Source organism: Vulpes vulpes, chromosome 14, assembly GCF_048418805.1.
Source record: "Vulpes vulpes isolate BD-2025 chromosome 14, VulVul3, whole genome shotgun sequence".
Classification (NCBI taxonomy): Eukaryota; Metazoa; Chordata; class Mammalia; order Carnivora; family Canidae; genus Vulpes; species Vulpes vulpes.
The window spans coordinates 58,042,929-58,062,233 of NC_132793.1; the positions used below are offsets into that span (position 1 = coordinate 58,042,929).

At 35.6% G+C, this 19,305-nt stretch overlaps 1 pseudogene; it reads left to right on the forward strand.

The window, feature by feature from the left end:
• The first annotated feature begins 337 nt into the window (after positions 1–337).
• Positions 338–19,305, forward strand: part of LOC112915568 (myotilin-like) — a 117,704-nt pseudogene continuing 98,736 nt past the window's right edge.

A 19,305-nucleotide genomic window follows, 5' to 3' on the forward strand; every position in this document is an offset into this window, starting at 1 on the left:
GTTTTACATCTTAAGTTAAAAAATCTTCAAAAATTGATCGCAATAATTTAATAGACCCCAAAAGGGTGCAAGAAAGCTCTCAGCAATTTACAAAGTTTGAGTTTATCACATAAATAGCAATCCTAGAAGCTGCTGTGAGACTGATCAAGGAAGGAGCAAAAAGAATAAACAATAATAACCAAATAATGAACAGAATTGGAATACATATTAATTTTAAAAAGTATGTCAAGAAATGAGGAAAACTGGACTTGCAGCAGAGATTTACCTAGAAATGTCTAGAAAGGAGAAGGAACAGAATCTATTCAATATTTCTGGACCAGTAAAATAAGACGGCAACATGAAGGAACAGAGTGGTAAAATTTTTGAGAATACTAGACTTCTGAAAACACTAGAAGATAGGGTGCAGGTGCAGAACGAACATGAGGGCAGAACTGGTATCTACAATAAGTAGGCGATATAACAGGAAATATAAGGAATTGTGAAGCACAAACCTAAAAACCTTTTATTCAGTCTGAGTTAAAAATAAATATCTTATCCCTTAATAAACTTAATAAACATTGCAAAATTAGAATCCTACTTACATAAAGTACTAGAGTTACTTTTTGCAATACAAAGCCTTTTTTCACACATGGTCTACATATTTTACAAGAATTATCCAGTACCAGATATCAGTTCTACCTACAAACCAGTAGGGCAGAGCCAGTAGAGAAAAGGGGAGAACTTTTTTTCCACTTAAAGATATTGTCCAGAACTTAGTTATACATACCACTGTCAAAAACATTTCCTTGGCTGGAACTTAATCACATGCAAGATGATGCTCTAAGACAGACTGCTACATACAGTCTTTATTTTGGGTACTCATGCCCCTAGCTAATATCAGGGGTTTTATTGTCATAAAAAAGGGAGAACAGATACTGGGCTGAATCTAGCAAAGTAATTATTAGGGAAGAGAATCTAAATCTCAACAAGCGAAGAAAGTAATGTCTAAATAAGTCTGTTGTCTTATAGCCCTATTAAAGAAAAGTAGAATCAACACTAAACCCAAAATTAGTTGCCCTGTTGCTAGTTCTATTCCCCATACATTAAACTCAGTGCTAAATAGTTTTAAGGACCAGATTTAGAATTGCAATATCAAAAAAAAATTTTTTTCTATTCTGATGATTGGTGTAACATTTGAGGTTTGTGAGATAGCCAGTTTATATGTTTTGCTCTACAAACACTGAGAAGAGACTGCTGGATACAGCAGTCTTTCATTCGTTGAAATTAGTGGTTAAAAGGACAGACCAAAAAAAAAATTAAAATAAAAAAATAAAAAATAAAATAAATAAATAAAAGGACAGACCAAGCTGCCCCATCCCATGCTCACGGTGATATGGTGAGGGCAGTACACGAAAGCAAGGGCTGTGAATGAAAATGAACCTTACCCTGGCACTTGAGGTTTGAGCCAGACACGATAATTCACAGTGAGTTTTGGTAGACAGCCAATGTAGGTCTTCTCACTACCCTCTTCAACCACTAGGTTCTATCCAGAAATCAAGAAAAATATTTAGGAGGCTGCCGAAGACTCAGGTATTTTATATTGTTAATTTGGACTTGAAGGACATACAAAGTTTTATAGGAAGTGTGTAAAAACACTTCGAAAAATGAAATGTATTCTATAAAACAAACTACTTCCAGTACCATATTTGAAACACATCTATTCTATTAAATGCAAACACCGTGAAAGCAGGTTTTCTTAGTTTTGTTTATTGCCACAGTCTAATCCTAGATTATTGCCTGACATTAAGCAGATACTTAATAATAACTGTAAATATTTTTTCAGCATTAAATTGTTCACTTTACATGTCAGAAAGCACGGATGTACCTCTTTTCTTAAGCTGTGTGTGATTAAAATCACCTTAAAAATGAAAAAAAATGGAGGGAGTTTAGTTTTTACAGAATATGTGCAAATAGTTTTTAAGTAAAGAGTATTTTGTGAAGAAAATAATTCAATTTATTTCTGCATTTTTTGCCTAACATTGGATTTTAACATAGCCTTTTAAGTGAACCTTTGCACTTTTCTTTTTTCTCTCTGAAGACTTATGTTTCTGCCATAGTTAACTGGGCAGAAATTTAAGAACTTTATCAGAAAATAACTACAAAAATGAATGCTTTTCAGGGAAACTGGGCTGTGTTTCTTCTTTGGAGCCAAGCCAAGATTTGTTAACACCAAGAAAATGAGACAATATTTCTGTTGTTCACACATAACCACATTTGCCACAAGCGGTAAAGCTCCACGTTGGCAATGACGGAATTTGGCCTGACATTTTCAGCCCCAGTGCTCTCAGCTGCATGGTACAGCCCCAAAAGAAATGAGCAGCTATTGTTGTCTCTTGCCAAGACCAGAATTTTGAACTGTAACCAGGAAGAAGTATTTTCCCCATTTATATGCACACTGATAATTAGGCTCAAGGAAATGAAGTGCATAGAATGGAAATTGAGATTATGTTTTTTAATGTGAACTTGTGTGATACCAGCTTCCACTCTTCTGACAGATGGATTCTTTTTGGCAGATGATTATGCAAACTGCTCCTTTCGTGCCTGTCTACATGAAGTGTATTCTATAAACACATTGAGGCGTCGTGTTCCTCCGAGTCCTCAGTGCTTGGGAATGTATTAGCACCATGATGATTTGGATGACAGGATTCAAAAGTGTCTGAGAGTAGAAGCTGGAGGAAACTAGTGTGATTGCTTTGGTTCTATCAAGGGCCCTGGAAGATAATAACGTGGTTCCCTTGAAATTTTTCATCGAGCATTTTTATGTCAAAAGAAAAGAAATGAACTCACAGATAATAGAGGAAAATCCAAACAAGCAAATTGTAAATTGTTTTTAATAAGTGTTGTAACAGATACCAGAAAGCTAACACTTTGGAAGGCAGTGCTCAGATAAATTTGAAATGCATATCAGGTACTCATAAGGATTATTCTGCCTCTCGTGATCTAATTATCAGGGTCATATTTCCTCATGATTTAACAGTTTTGTAATGATTGCTCTAATATTTCAGTGACAAAGAGACCTTCCTCTTTGTGTTTCTGCAATCAAGGAGGTAAGACCTGAATCAGTAATATTTTTGCAACTCAAATTTTAGTGGGAATTTTCTTGAGTAGCTAACAGTACACACACACACACACACACACACACACACACACACACACACACACAGACATACACACATGCACATATACACGTGCATAAATCCACATTTTAGGAAAGAAAGCCAGATACCCAGAATACCAATGGATAACATGGGCAGTATAGGAATGTTATATCATGTATTCAGTGGGTCAATGGGATACTAACTCAAGGTCTGGTCTGCCACTGTAACTAAGATCCTGAATGTTAGTCCCCTTGAGGGCATTATAATAACTTTAATATTTCTTTGTTATTAACTGTTTTTTTTTTAAATCAGATTTTGTAGAGGACAAGGGAGAAGGGTATGAAGACAAAAGAGTTCCTGATGTCCATTCAGTAAGGGTTTGGTAAAGACACATAGGGCAAGTAGAGTGAGTAAAGGGGAAGTAAAGTGAGCACAGAACTATGTCCTCTGGATTCCACATGCATGATTTACTGTCTGAAAGCTAGAGTTTTTCTCCTTGAAATAGAATATTACCTTTTATCTTCCACTAATGAAAACCATACATCACAAAAGGATGACACATGGTTATAGATGCTTCTGAGCAAGTGTGATGGTGACAGCAACAATGCTTTAAATTACGTGGAAAAGAGAGGAAGTGTGTGTGTGTGTTTGTGTGTGTGTGTGTGTGTGTGTGTGTGTGTGTGTAGCTCAAAATGTGTGAAACCACCTTTCATGCAAAGCAGAGAGGCAGCCAATCCGTGAGAGATGCTTGAAACTCGACTCTAGACACTCGTGGACACCTTCTTATGATTGAATTGGAGAGTTTGATGTTGTTGTTTGCAATTAATCACTACACATTGAAGCAGGCCAATTCAAATTACATTGGTCTGTAACAAACTCAGCTGACATTACAGCTGTCTGGACATTTGGACTGTAAATATAAAATGTCACTGTGATTGACCATTTATTGAAATATGATTCATTTAGGATCTAGTTTCTTAATTTGGTGGCTCAATATTTGAGAAACAGTGAGAATAGCATTTGAGGATACAGAGCATGAACGTACAAGCTTCTAATATTCTCTACCTCCACCACCATGTAATCAGATCCTCTTCAATCGTAATAAGCTAATGGAACAGAATTATTAATTTATGCAATAAGTGTTGAATGTTAGGAATGTATATTGAGGGATTGCTGTAGGTAAAAGAGATATAGCGAAGAACAAGGCAAACATTTCCTTATTTTATGTAGCTTACATTCTAATTTAGGTGAGAGTAGATATAAATGGATAATAAACAACACAATGAAGGAACAATGTGTTGGGTTTGAGAGTGTAAAGATACCTAAGACCAGGAATGCATTTAAGTGCGTACTTAATGCTGAACAGAAACTAATCCTACAAAGATTTGTGTGAAGAGAATTCCACCTGGAGGGAACAGAAACATGTTTCTCAGAATACTCTGGGGTTTCAATTGTCTATGCTGTGTCACAAGTAATACCAAAACTCAGTGGTTTGGAACGTGAACTTCATTTGCTCATGACTTTGTGGATGAAGAATATATGATGGGTTCTGTAGGGTGTACATCTCTGCTCTATGTACTATCAGCTATGGTGACTCAATTGAGCTGGGAGATCTACTCGGATCTCAGATAAATTTGTGCTGGCTGATAGCTAGGAACATAACAGGGTTATTGGCTTGGGGCCTCACTCTTCCTCATGTGAATCTCTCCAAGGGTTTGCTTTAGCTTCCTCCCCGCACGGTAGCTGTCATCTGAGAGTTAGAGTTCCAAGAGACAGGAAGTGAAGTTTCCAGTCTTATAATGTGTCACTTCTTCCATACTTTAAGGGAGTCACAGAGAATCACAGATGCGAGGAAAGTGGGTATGGATTACAATTGGTAATAGGCAGCGTGTGAAGAACTTATGGCCATCTTTAACCTGTCACAGTTAGTCTTCTGTCCAAAAATTACTTTTGTTATTCTCACATGCAAACTACATTCACCCGTTCCCCTAAGTCCAAATTTTCATCCCAAAGCAACATCAGGTTCAAGATCAGGATCCAAGATTTAATAATCTAAATCAGGTTTAGGTATTGAGGAAGCTCCTCACATGGAATAGCAAGTTGGTGCTGACTGCTGGCTCGGAGCTCAGCCAGGCTAGTCCTCTCCATGAGGCAGCTTTGGCTTTCTCACAGCATGGTGGCTGACTTCCAAGAGTAAGTGTTCCAAGAAACATGAAGTGGAAGCTGCCAGTCTCTACAGGCCTGGAGCCAGAGCAGGCATAGCAAAACTTCTAATATATTCTATTAGTCAAAACAGTCACAAAGCCCACCTACTTGATGGGAGGAGCACGAAGGAATGTGTGGCTTTCTTTAATTTGTGCAGCTGGTGTTTTCAAAGGGCAGAAAGATGAATACTTAGGCAATATCCCATACTGCTTTTTGTGTGCTTCTAATTTAAAATCAAATCCTTTTAAGAACTCAGAAAATATGGATAGTGCTCTAAATGGTATCTTTGAATACATACTAAATAGGTACCTCTGCAAGCTACAAAATCACTTTAAGACTATGATAAATCAATCTGAGTGTCAGCCAGACTAATGGGCACAGGGGTCTTACTTCTAGAGTACAAAAAGGAAAGGCAAGTGCATTAACCCCAAGTAGTCAGGAGCAGAAGAGGTAGTGAACAGAGAGGTGCAATTAGAAGGAGTCAGCTTAAAAGTCCATTGGATGGACAATGAGGAATAGGTCACAAATTGAACTAAAAATTGCATGTTGCAGGTTAGGTTCAACTGGGACATAGCAGGAGGTGAGAACAAGGGGAGAAGAAAAGTAAGAGAACTATTGTTCATTGTTATATGCAGATACCAGCTTCCTAATATTGCTTCTTAGTTCCACTATGAATGCTTAGTTAGACCTATTTTTAAAGTTTTAGTTATGGAAGATATAACAAGGAATGATTTTCTAACTCTGGGCTCAAAGCTGGATAATTATATATTGCTTGCAATAAAATATCATATGGAAAAGGTAGACTACCAAACTCCAGAATATGTACCTGTACTTTCTGGTATCCAGTGGGGAAACAATTTGTTAGTTTGGTGGATACTCCTTATTTTTTTATTTTAGGATTTTATTTATTTATTCATGAGAGATACAGAGAGGAAGGCAAAGACACAGGCAGAGGGTGAATCAGGCTCCTCACAGGGAGCCCAATGCGGGACCCCATCCTGGACCCCAGGATCATGCCCTGAGCCAAAGGCAGATGCTCAACTGCTGAGCCACCCAGGCGTCCCAGTGGATACTCTCTAAACTTCGCTTGTGGGATCTCCTGATGATTGTTTTCTTGCACGTGGGAGTATAAGACAGAAGGAAGAAACAAACACCAATCACAATGAACAGAACAATTTATTTTTGTAAATGGGTATGGCCTACAATCATTATAATTTATTTCCTTTTCAAGCTCAGGAAAGGATCTACTTGCTTCTAATGCCTATCCATCCTTAAAGACAACTGCTTTTTTCTTTTGTTTTAAAACTTTCCTCAATTTTTCCCCATTTCTTCTAATATGAGTTTCTGTGTTCTTTTAGTCACCCTATGTCTAATATTATACCTTTCTTTTTTTTTTTTAAAGATTTTATTATATTTACTCATGAGAGGCACAGAGAGAGAGAGAGAGAGAGAGAGAGAGAGGGAGGCAGAGGGAGAAGCAGGCTCCATGCAGGGAGCCCGACGTGGGACTCGATCCCGGGTCTCCAGGATCGCGCCCTGGGCTGCAGGCGGCGCTAAACCGCTGAGCCACCCGGGCTGCCCATATTATACCTTTCATACTAAAGTGTTATACTCGTTTTCTCCTAACACTGTGAAAATGTCAATACAGTGTAATTGTTTCTTACTGTCATAGAAATACTTTGTTCAATATGATAGCTTTAAGACACAACTGGCTATTATTTAGATTTAAATATAAAGTGTTTAAAATTATATTAAATTAAAATTCGATCACTCAGGTGTACCAGCTGCATCTCTGATGCACAATAGGCACATGTCGCCAGTGGCTACCACATTGGAAGGCACAGATATAGAAATGCCCATTTTTCTCAACAATTATATTGGACAGTGTTGCTCAAGATTTTTAATAATTTTTATGACCTAAAAGAAAAATATCTATGACTCAACATTATTATAGCCATTTGACTTCGTGTAGGAAATTGTGTAAATAAACGTATTTTATATATATTAAACTTCATTTTTCTTGGCATGGTTTTAGTAGCTATTCATGAAATATAAATTAAAACTTGGTCATGCTAAAAAGAAGCATTTTACTTCACAGAAATAGGTAATGACCATATATAGCTATAAATTCTACTAATTCTGAAAAATAGTTTGCCTTGGTTAGCCTCTGAGATAAAATCTTGAACTGTGTAACGGCCCATATTGAGGATCTATACTAAGGAAATTGGATTAAGAAGGTGGATCTGTAGGGACACCTGGGTGGCTCAATGGTTTAAGCGTCTGCCTTTGCTCAGGGTGTGATTCCAGGGTCCTGGGATCAAGTTCCGTATCAGGCTCCATGAGGGGGCCTTCCTCTCCCTCTGCCTGTGTCTCTGCCTCTTTCTCTGTGTCTCTCATGAAGAAATCAATAAAGTCTTAAAAGAAAAGAAGGCAGATCTGTATAAATCATCATGCCAAAACTGAATTTAAGTCAAACTGAAAGGTGTCTGACTGTTAATTTAAATCTATTATAACAATTAGCTTGAGATACAAAATGTTTTACAGAAACAATTAGAGACAATGATACACTGAAAACTGCTTAGAGTTAAAAAAGTTCTTTTCAGACACAAAAAATTCTAAGTCATTTTAAACAGATATGACTCAAAAAATAAGGTAAAGGAATTTTCTAATGGTCTCATTTTTAGCTATTTGGAAAATTACAGAAATGATCTCATAAGTTGTTGTTCTCTTCATTGACCCTCCTAAAAAAGACAGTAATGATAAAACAGTTGAAGGAATGTGCTCATTAGTCCTCACTGGGACCTGTGCTCCTGCTTAGTGACTGTCCAGATTTATACATTTTGCTTATTCAATTGGAAAAAACACACCAGAACCTCAATTCTATATGAAGGGTAGAGAGAAAATCCCAGTGCTTTGGAAAATATGAGAGAAAGAAAATTAAATATTGACTAAAAAGGAACATTTCTAATTAGATGGGAAAAGTTAATTCATGTGGAATGAAAAATGAGACCATATCTCCAAATGGTCACAGATACATGAGCACTTACTAGTCGTATTTTTCCATTGTGGATTGCCATGGATGGCATGGTACAGTTTCTTAGCTGTTCTGATGTTGAATGCTTTCTAATCTCCACTATTTTTCTATAAATAGATTAAAGAGAGCATATTCCTGGTTAAATATATACAAATCAACTGTCTGTAATTGTAATAATTATGCAAGCAGAATTTATTGCTTTTACTTTCACTTAACTGAAATTCATATATTCAAATCTTTATTTTACATTATATATGCTTAATCCTTGTTGTCTTTTAATTCCATGTGTCATAATCTGCCTTCTTACCCCAAAATCTTTCATATATATCCTTCTTGACTATATATCCATCTTGATCTACAAATTAGTCGTTAGTCATATTGAAGTTTTTACTCCTTCCTTAACTGATTTGATTTGGGTGCTGGAATAAAAATCTGAAGATCTACCTATAACTATCTAAGTATCTATCTCCATGCATATAGATTATCCTAACATAAAATCCAAGTGCTGTCCTTTGGGAAAAACAATATGTATAATGGGAATAAAGACAGGAACTTTTTTTCCCCGTTCTTTGTAGAAAGATTATTATATATTAAAACTTCATATGTTAAAATTTTTGATCTAAGCATTATTAAGATATTTAATTTGTGATTACTTTTACTCAATTTGCATGATTACTTGTATAATATACTGTATTATTAGGTACAGAATTCTGAAATGCAACCTGATTTGGTTCTTTCCTACTTACTGCTCTAGACAGAATCAGATTTTGCATTTATCATAGATGTCATAAAATTTTTAATTGGTTTTAGCCATCAAATCTGATTTTGAAAATAGATGGAATGAGTCTACCATAAACACTCTTGGCTGTAACAGTAGATTTCCTCTACATGCTGGCCTCATCAAAAATTTTTCAAGGTCACTTTCTATTACAGCAAATTTGGAAGCCCAGGTAATTGAACATTTGGATGGTGAACAGTTCCTTTTTAAATACGGGATACCTTTTTACTGGAGGAGGATCCTATGAAGTTTTCAATATTGAGGAGAGAAAAGTAGCTCTTTCAATCTGTTTTCAAATTACAATTTCAGTGATCTTCTGAAACACAAAATATGAGTATATCCCTACTCCAATTAACCATGTTCTTGGATTCCTTGCACTCCTAGCATAAAGTTCAAGTTCTACAGCATGGCTTGCAAGTTTAAAAGGTGTTTTATTATTTCTCTAGTCATATCTCCCACTATTCTCTGCTGCTCATTCCATAATAAACAACTGATAGTTCTCTAAGACACTATACTCTTTAATTTTTAGGCCTCTGCATGTGTGCATTTCCCACTGCCTTAACAAGGTCAATCACTAACTCATTCTTCCATTGTCAGGTATATACCTAGCTTCTAATCTTTTGTTTGGATTTTCAAATATCTCCTCAGTCTTTTTTCCCCTCTCAGGGAGCAACTTTTTGTCTACCCTCTCCTACATATACAACTAAGTAACTACAATTGCCCCATCATGAACTTGGAATGGTAGAGAGGGAGGAAAAAGGTAATTTTCATCAAAATATAAAATTAAAGTCTGTTATTATTGTATCCTCATAATTTATGATTCCTGCCAAATGGTTGATCATGGGATATCTAGGAGGTACTTCAAAAAATCTCTTCAAATATTTCATGTTTTCTGCTAGAGAAGCTGCTGTCACATTATATTTGAGGTAGATGCAGAGTTGTATTGCTCATATCCTTGAAAGAAGAGCTTGTTTTCAGTCCTCAGGGAGTATGGTCAGCATGTGGCTACCATTTACGAGCTTCTTCAAGATATGCCTACCCTGGAGAAAGTCATCTTGCCTGAGGTCACATCTTTTCCTGGGGCAGCTTGTCTGATGACTGATTGAAGTATGCTATATAGTCCAGCCATTTATTCAGATAACTGAGCCAAGGAAAGGAAGCTATCCAACTTAGGAGACTGAGGACAAGAAGCTATGCAATAGAGCCTTGTGAATGGATCTATGAGAATGGACACAATGTGAGATTTTTGTATTACATGTTCGTGACCACCAGAAAGCATCTACCACAGAAGAGACTCTGAACATTCAAGTGGACAAAATGGATCAGTTAGATGACATCAGTTTGTGTCTATCACCTGATATCCCAGCATAATGAACATTTGAACAATTGCTACAGTGGTGTGAAACAAATGGCAACCACTCCACTAAGCTTGATCTATCAGGCATCAGCATCACATAATACCCTTGCTGATTTCTTGAGAAGGACCATTTCTAGAGGAGATAAACCAGGCACTAGGTGTCAACAACATTGTTCCCCTAACATCCTGGAAGGGCCAGTGGCTCATCAGAAGAATAGACAATATTCTAAGCATGGGTTTTCCTTTCTTAACCACAAGAAATAAGGGAGCACTATTATTTAGGGGCTTACAGAGTGTTTTAATGACTGGCACTGGAACACCTATAATGTTATGTCAGAATAGGTAACCCATGTTATACAAAGGAAAGCAGACACAGGTCTGTCATTTCCGTATCACCGAAGCTTCCAGCATGATAGAGTATTAAAAAGATTTACTAAAAACACAGCTGCAAGGGCAGCCTGGGGGCAACGTACTTCAGTGACAGGATTTCATATGTCAGGATGCAGTAAATGCATTGAATTAAAGAATTTTATCTGGCTCTGCACTGCAATAAGAATTGGGGATGAAAATAAGAATGGCCCCTTACCTTTACTCCCAGTAATTCACCGAATGCATTTATGATGGAGTATGGTGCATGTGGAGGCACGCAGTACACATCCCCCTTTAATCAAAGACTTGTGGTCCAGACACTGGGAGTACCTTCAGAGACCTCAGATCCTCAAGGGTTGCCTGGTCGCAGACTGCACCCTTGTCCAAGGTTACATGCTTTCTTATTGAGCCTGCATCTGGTGACTGAATGATGCTGAAGTACACAGGTCTGGTTTTATCATTTCTAGGCAGGACACTTTGATGTCAGTACTTGCTTCAAAGCTCTTCACTGATTTGGCTACGATTTTTGTTTTGTTTTAAAAAGATTTTACTCATTTATTCATGAGAGACACAGAGAAAGAGGCAGAGACACAGAGGGAGAAGCAAGCTCCTTGCAGGGAGCCTGATGTGGGACTCGATCCCAAGACTAAGATCACGCCCTGAGCCAACCGCAGACATTCAACTGCTGAGCCACCCAGGTGTGGCTTTGATTGTCCTTATTATACAGTTCGACTTTCTCCACTGCCCAAACCTGTTACCCACCTACCCTTCATTTCACAGATGTTGACCCCTGATAAACATCTTGTACCCCAAATCTGTCTTACCATCTGCATCTGGAGAACCCAACTTATGACAATAACTATATCAGTTTTTTACCTTTTGTAGAAGAGGGGCCGTTGTGAAGCTGGTGTTGTGTCTTTACCGTTTTATCTACAGAAACTATCAGAATGTTGGGCACATCATATGTTCTTAGCAAATATTGAAAAAATGAAAGAAAAATAAACATTAAAGTTAGGAAACATGCATTATACAGAATAATGCTTAAATTAAGATTCCAAGAAAATGACATTATATTGATTCAAATAGAAAATAGCTTTTTAAAAAAGATTTATTTATTTATTCATGATAGAGAGAGAGAGAAAGAGAGAGAGAGAGAGAGAGAGAGAGAGAGAGAGGTAGAGACACAGGCAGAGGGAGAAGCAGGCTCCATGCCAGGAACCCGATGTAGGTAGGACTCGATCCCAGGATCACACCCCGGGCTGAAGGCAGGCGCTAAACCTCTGAGACACCCAGGGATCCCCGCAAATAACTTTTAAAATGACAACATAACATATCACATAATTTATTTTGTATGTAGATGCGGCTTACCCCATAATTTTCTTGAATCCAAAATATAATTGGATAAACAAGATATAGCTTAATATAGCAAAATTTCCCCATAGTAAGGAAAGGCAGGTTCTGTGATACTTTGATAATTTATGATAAATTTCCGATAAGACTAGTGATTCATACACATATTTCCCCAACACAATTTCTTGAAAATAATTTTATGAACAAGTGCAAGCAATATTCATTATTGAAATATCCTACTGTGTTTAAAAAATAGAAGATGTGGGATGTCTGGGTTACTCCATTAGTTAAGCATCTGACTCTTGGTTTTGGTTCAGCTCATGATCTCAGGGTCCTGAGATGAAGTTCCAATTCAGGCTCCCTGTTCAGCGGGGTGTCTGTTTCCCTTCTCACTCTCCCTCTACCCTTCCGCCTGCTAGTGCACTCTCTCTCTCTCTCTCTCAAATAAATTAATTAATTTAAAAAAATAGAAGAAGCCCTCATTTGATTTCATGAGTGGACAGTTATATTATTCATATATTATAATTTTTAATAAAAGTTTTTGTTTTGGAATAACTCATCAATTAATATTATAATAAATAATATTCTGGCATTATATAATGTATACAATATATTATGGTTAATATAATAAATGTAATTAAATTTATATTTGATCATTTGATTACAATTGCTTGTATAAGACATAGATTTTTAAACTGTAATATCAATAGCAAAATGCTAATGTGAAAAAAATGACCAAAAATGTGACATAATAATGAATACATCAGGTTAAAGTTATAGGATAAGATAATATCTTAATTCATTATAGATTTTATAGTACAAAATAAAATGTTTCTTTAAAGCTTATATTATGTGTTTACGTTATGGGAATATTTTAGAAGTAGAAGACATAATTTCTAACATATGAACACTATAGTTTGGCATGGTTTCATAATGTAGTAGAAGGAATATTTTTGGAGTCAGAAATACTAGAGATGGAATCTTGGCTCAGACAAGACAAGATTTTGTGCAAGTTGTGTTTTTCTGAGGCTCAGAGTCTTCACCTAAAAAAAATTCAGGATAATATTACTTTTTTCAGGATTGTTGTATTTCTTCTTAGACTCTTTTATAGGTTTTTCTGTGTTGACCTATAATCCAAACAAAAGAGTTTATTTCTTAAATGTCTATTTGTGGTCAATCTTTTTATTTATCTTTACATTTGTGCTGGATGAGACCCTCCACTTGATGTTTAACTGGGCCCTTGGGCCCTTCAAGTGATAGAAATTGAAAAGAGGCCGAACAAGAATGTCAGACAAGGCTTTAGTAGGACTTAACACTAGAGCACAAGGTAAGCTACAAAAAGGAAACAATCTTAGGACGACTTCCCGAGGAAAGGTCAAGGAGAAGGAGAAATTTTTAAAAGAAGTGAGATGGGAAAAAGATGACCTCTAAGCATGTAGAGGAGGGATTTATTAGCAACTACACACTTAAAGATCATCCTTCTCCATGTGTCATATATCTAATTAGAATGTTAAGTCTCCACACCTAAGCATGAATTTTACTGTTATAATGAGAGAAAAAGTCATGAAAGTTCAGCACTGGGGTTCACCTTGGTGCAGACTGGTTCTATCTGGTCTTTGCCAGTATTTGTAGTAAGCACCCTTCTTCATTCCTGCATTATATGCTACTCAAGAAACAGAGTTTTAGCATTTTTCTTTCTTTATTTTTAGGAAGGCAGCTAAAAAGCACTGGGTTCTGCATTCAGGGTAGAGAGGACCCGAATTTAGTCCCTGCCCAGTCTCATACTTAAAGTGCTTACTTTTCTTCATAATAACCAATAAATTCTAAGGTTAAGTTACCAGGCTAGAGGTCTCCTCTGATTTGGAAACTTCTTTCCCACTGGACATATTCACTTGGTTGATCTCATACCCATCTAACAGTGAATCTGCAGAGTTCAGTTCCTCATTTCTGTTATAATTCATTTCTCAATTTTTTCTCTATATTATCAACACCTTCATTATCACTTTACTAGGAAAATCTCTCCAAATCATATTTTAACCCTGACGGTTTTAGTACCCTGAATTCCTCCTTTACTCTTTCCATCCAGCTTGCTTCCATGGAACGTACAAATGCCATCCACCAGTATAGTCGTCCATGTGAGCTAGAACTCAGACTGTCACACTCCAGGTTGAGACTTCCACAATGTCTTGGTTCCCTGAGTATTCTTATAATCATTTACTCTGGCATGTAAGACCTTGTATGAGCTGGCCCCTACTTATATCAACAGTTCTAGACACTTCTTCTTCTCCCTTCTATAATCTGGATACATCAAGTTTATAGAATTACTTTGCTTCTTATCACAAGCCAGAGCTTTTTGTACCTATACATGTGCCTGTGCTTTTTCTTTTACTTGGGATGTCTTTTTGAGGATTCTTTAACTAAGCCTTTGGGATTCAATTAAAGCATACACTCATTCAGAAGCCTTTCTCTGAATCACCATGTTAAACTTAACTCTCCTCTTTTTAGCACCTATTACATTTTAATGAAATTATTCACCTACATACCTACTCTCACCAACACCTCCATACATGGTTAAGATGTTTGAAGGGCAATGGTCTGTCGCTTTTGTTTTATGTTCACTCAGCATCTAGTAAGCTGCCCAACAGTAATTGGTAGCACTAGGATGCTCAGTAATTGGGACCTCTGGGACTCTAAGAAATAAGAGAATGAGAAGTGACTGGATTTTGGGGATTTATTTTACACTATCTCCATGCTTTTCTCTCAAAAATCACCCCAATCTATATATAAACTGAGTATAAAGAGTTGTTTACTAGACAATATAGATTATAGAGAAATCCCTTAGTCTTCAACTTTCAGCCAGAATGTTATCCACTCTCTTTGGATATAGAAATTGTGGAGATACCATTGGATATTGATAATGTTAATTAAAATAAAATGAAAATGCTTTAGTAATATTTTTTTAGAAAAAGATTAACTACCTTTACTGTAATTATATAAGGATCATAATAAGATTTATCATTATTTCCAAATTATTTCTACTTAACAAACTTTTGAAGGCAGAGGAACAGACACTATAAAAACAGTGAGAATTTTTCCACTCACAACACTTATCTATTACAGAACAACTATTTCTGAAGATATTTTCTCTTTGTTATTTAAATAATGCTCCACTACCATCAAAATGCTATATTTACTTATAAGTTAATAAGATCAAAATGGAAGAAAAATGAATAGATTGCCAGCCTTACAACTCTGAACTTAAATTATTTTCTGCTAATTTTGCTATTTAATTAATTAATTAATTCATTCATTCATATTTTATGCAATTAAACTTCATTCTAGGAAAAATAATAAACATCTGCTCTTACTTAAATAAAATGTTTATATTCATAATATTTGAATTGAAATGTAGTTTGGTTCAAAATAGCAGGCTATAAATAAGAATAAAAATAGTCTCTAGTTTTTTTTTTTAGTTTGTTTTTCATGTGTCATCAAAGAAAACTTTTCAAAGCCCCAATACTTTCTAATAGAGGTTATTTACTCTGCTAAGTAACGGTATCTTTACAATTTGTTCTGCAATTTTTAAAATAGTCCAAAATGGACTCAAAACTTCCACTAAGCCCATCTTCACTATTGTTAGGGAGATATCTATTTGCAGGACGACAGGGCTCCACCAAGAATGCAATTCATGCACCTCAAGACTCCAGTTATAAGGAGATGTCAAATAGAATTGCCAAACCAATTACTCAGAAAAAAGGAACAGAATAATTTTGACAGCAGGAAAGAAAAAAGGAGGAAGTAATTATTATGGTTCCATAGTACTTATCTTGATTGTAAAGAACAATTTGTTACTTAGCTGATATGAAACCATATGCCTTGTTTACCTCACTCTTAATGGGAACATGGTAGTATACCTGAATTGTTTGCCAAAGAACCTGATCCTCGTAATACTGAAACAAATTATTATTTATTGACATTAATGATTATATTGGAGGCATAATTATTTTATTTCAACAAAAAATCATTAGGGTTGGTCAGAAAAAATCATAATCAGAGTGCTTATTTATATAGGTAGCTAATTTTGATAATTTCTTATTGAAAATATTAGTTACTAAAAACTTTTGATATAACATTCAGTAGTTAGGCTTTTGAAAATGTAGGATTATTTGTTTTAAGATTCTTTTATTTATTTGAGAGAGAGAGATCGGGGGAGAGGCAGAGGGAGAGAATCTTCAAACAGACTCCTTGCTGAGTGTTCAGCTTAGTACTTGATGCCATGACCCATGAGTTAATGAGACCCATGACATCATTTCCTGAGCAGAAACCAAGAGTCAGGTGCTTAACTGACTGAGCCACCCAGGCACCCTGAAAATGTAGACTTATATAAAAAATGAGAATGAGACCATTTGTTAAAAAAACAACAAAAAAACAAGACAGTCTATTATATACCATAGAGAGATTTCAAATTTACTTCATTTCTGAAAGATGAAAACGGGTGATTTAATATGTCAGTCTTCAGATATATGAACAAGCTTTCCATAATCCATCATCCAGAATAAATATATTATTTAGGAACTTTGTAAAGACAGACAAGCTAAAAATGTGTTTCATAAATGAAAGGGTTTACACTAAAGTGTTAATCTATCATGAACTCAAAATGATTTTTAAAGATGTATATGTGGGCTGTTGCTTCTTTTTTAGTGCTACCAAAGTGGCTTCATATTTTCAAACTCTCCTCCTGCGGCTTACTTTGGTTTCCATTATAATCAGCTGGCCAGGTAAGTAAAATTGATGTGAATCTGTATAAACTATATTGAAATAGGAGAAAAAAAGTTACTAAGCAGTATACACAGGGTTATCCTATGTGGAGGATTGTGGCAAGCATATTTATATATGTTTTTAATATATGTATATATATATATATATATATATATATATATATATATATATATAACTAGAGTAAAGGAGACTTTCAGTTTTATGTTACACATGTCCATAGTGTTTGATTTTTTTTTTTTTGGGGGGGGGGGGGAATCAACCTAAATTACTTTTAAAATTGGGAGGAAAATATTTTTTAAAAACAAACTGTATATATGTAAATACTAAAATTCACTATTTCTCAGGGATCTTTTCTTGATACTTTTTCTAAAATTCAGTTTCCACATATCCCTACTTCCTTGCTTCATGTTTTTCTCCTTAGCCCTATGCATTACCTGAAATGCCTTTTTATTGTGTTTTCTAGCTTCTCATTAAGAATAACTCCAAAAAGGTAGAGATTTTTACCTGCTTATTCAGTACTGAATCTCTAGTGCCAAAACACTGACATATAATAGTGGGTGCTTAGGGAATGAGCGTGTATAGTTTTATTCATTAATTTATTCAAAATATGTATATATGGGGACACCTGGGTTGCTCAGTGGTGAGCGCCTGCCTTTGGCTCGGGTTGTGATTCTGGGGTCCTGGGATCAAGTCCTGCATCATGCTCCCCACAGGAAGCCTGCTTCTCCCTCTGCCAGATCTCTCCCTCTCCTTGTGTCTCTCATGAATAAGTAAATAAAATCTTAAAAAACAAAATATGTTTATATGTATACTGAATGTATATATTATATATAATCTCTATATAATAATATATAGTTATACAGTAATATATAGTTCTACATATATGTGCATGTGTGTGTATATATTACACAGAAAGAGTCATGGCCTCATATTTTTGTCTAAGCCCCTGCCTTTTAAAGAAATGGAAAAAGACATATAAAACCAAGAAACTTCCAAACCTCATGAAGAACGCTGTTTGTGTAAATAACTGCTATTTTTAGGACATAAGACCAAGTTGAAAGAATGCTTTTATGAGAACATTTGAAAAGTAATCTTTTCACACCACAAGAACAAATGAAGCATTTGATATATTTATGATTGTAGACATAATTGTTACTGCCAAGTATGCATATATCTGAGTTTTCAAAATTCATTTTATTCCTATTACAGTCTTTGAAAATAAAGCAATTTTCCATGATGCACTGTTTGCATCCTGCTGAGAATGAATGTGCATTGAGAATGAAAAACATGCCAAACATCAGGAAAGTTGCCCTTTGTCAGAATCTTGAGCCTTTGAAATTAAACTATGGAATTAGTTGATTCACAAATACTCCTTATGTGCCAACAGAATTAAAAGGTTGTGATGAATTTCTTGAAGTCAGAATCACATACTCACTTTATATATGTCTATGAAGAAGATGCTACCTGCTTATCCTTCCTTGCTAGAGCATATAATTTGAATAGTTAATGAAAACTTATTAAAATAGAACCAACTATATGCACTCCTATGTTTACTGCAGTATTATTTGAAGCAGCCAAGATGTAGAAGCACCCCGTGTCCATCAGTAGACTAATGGATAAGAAGAATGTAGTGTAGACACACACACACACACACACATACACACACACACACAGGAATATTATACAGCCTTTAAAAGGGATGAGATTTTGCCATTTGCAACAATATGGATGGACCTAGAGGATATTATGCTACAGTACAGTAGCATAATAAGTACAGTAATTCAGACTGAGAAAGACAAGCACCATATGATTTCACTCATATGTGGAATCTAAAAAACAAAACATATAAGCAAATGAACAAAAAGCAGAATCAGAGCTATAAATATAGAGAATTAAACTGAAAGTTGACAAAGGGGAAGGGGATGGGAAAAGTAGATGAAGTGGAATAGGAGATACAAGATTCCAGTTATGGAATAAATAAGTCACAGGAATAAAGGGCACAGCGTATGGATATGGTCAGTGATACTGTAATAGCATTGTATGGTGACTGATGAAAGCTACAGTTGTGATAGACACAAATGTATAGAGAAGTTGAGCCATTATGTTTTAGACTTGAGACTAGCGTGTATCATTAGTTGTGTGTCAATTATACTAAAAAAAAATTAAGACCTAAATGAAATATTCTGTTAGGTGATTGTTAAATAATGCCAATAAAACCGCTAAATAATACATGGGGGGAAAAAGAAGAATCAAATACATTTAGAGACACCATGATAAATCCTAGAGAGGAATAAAT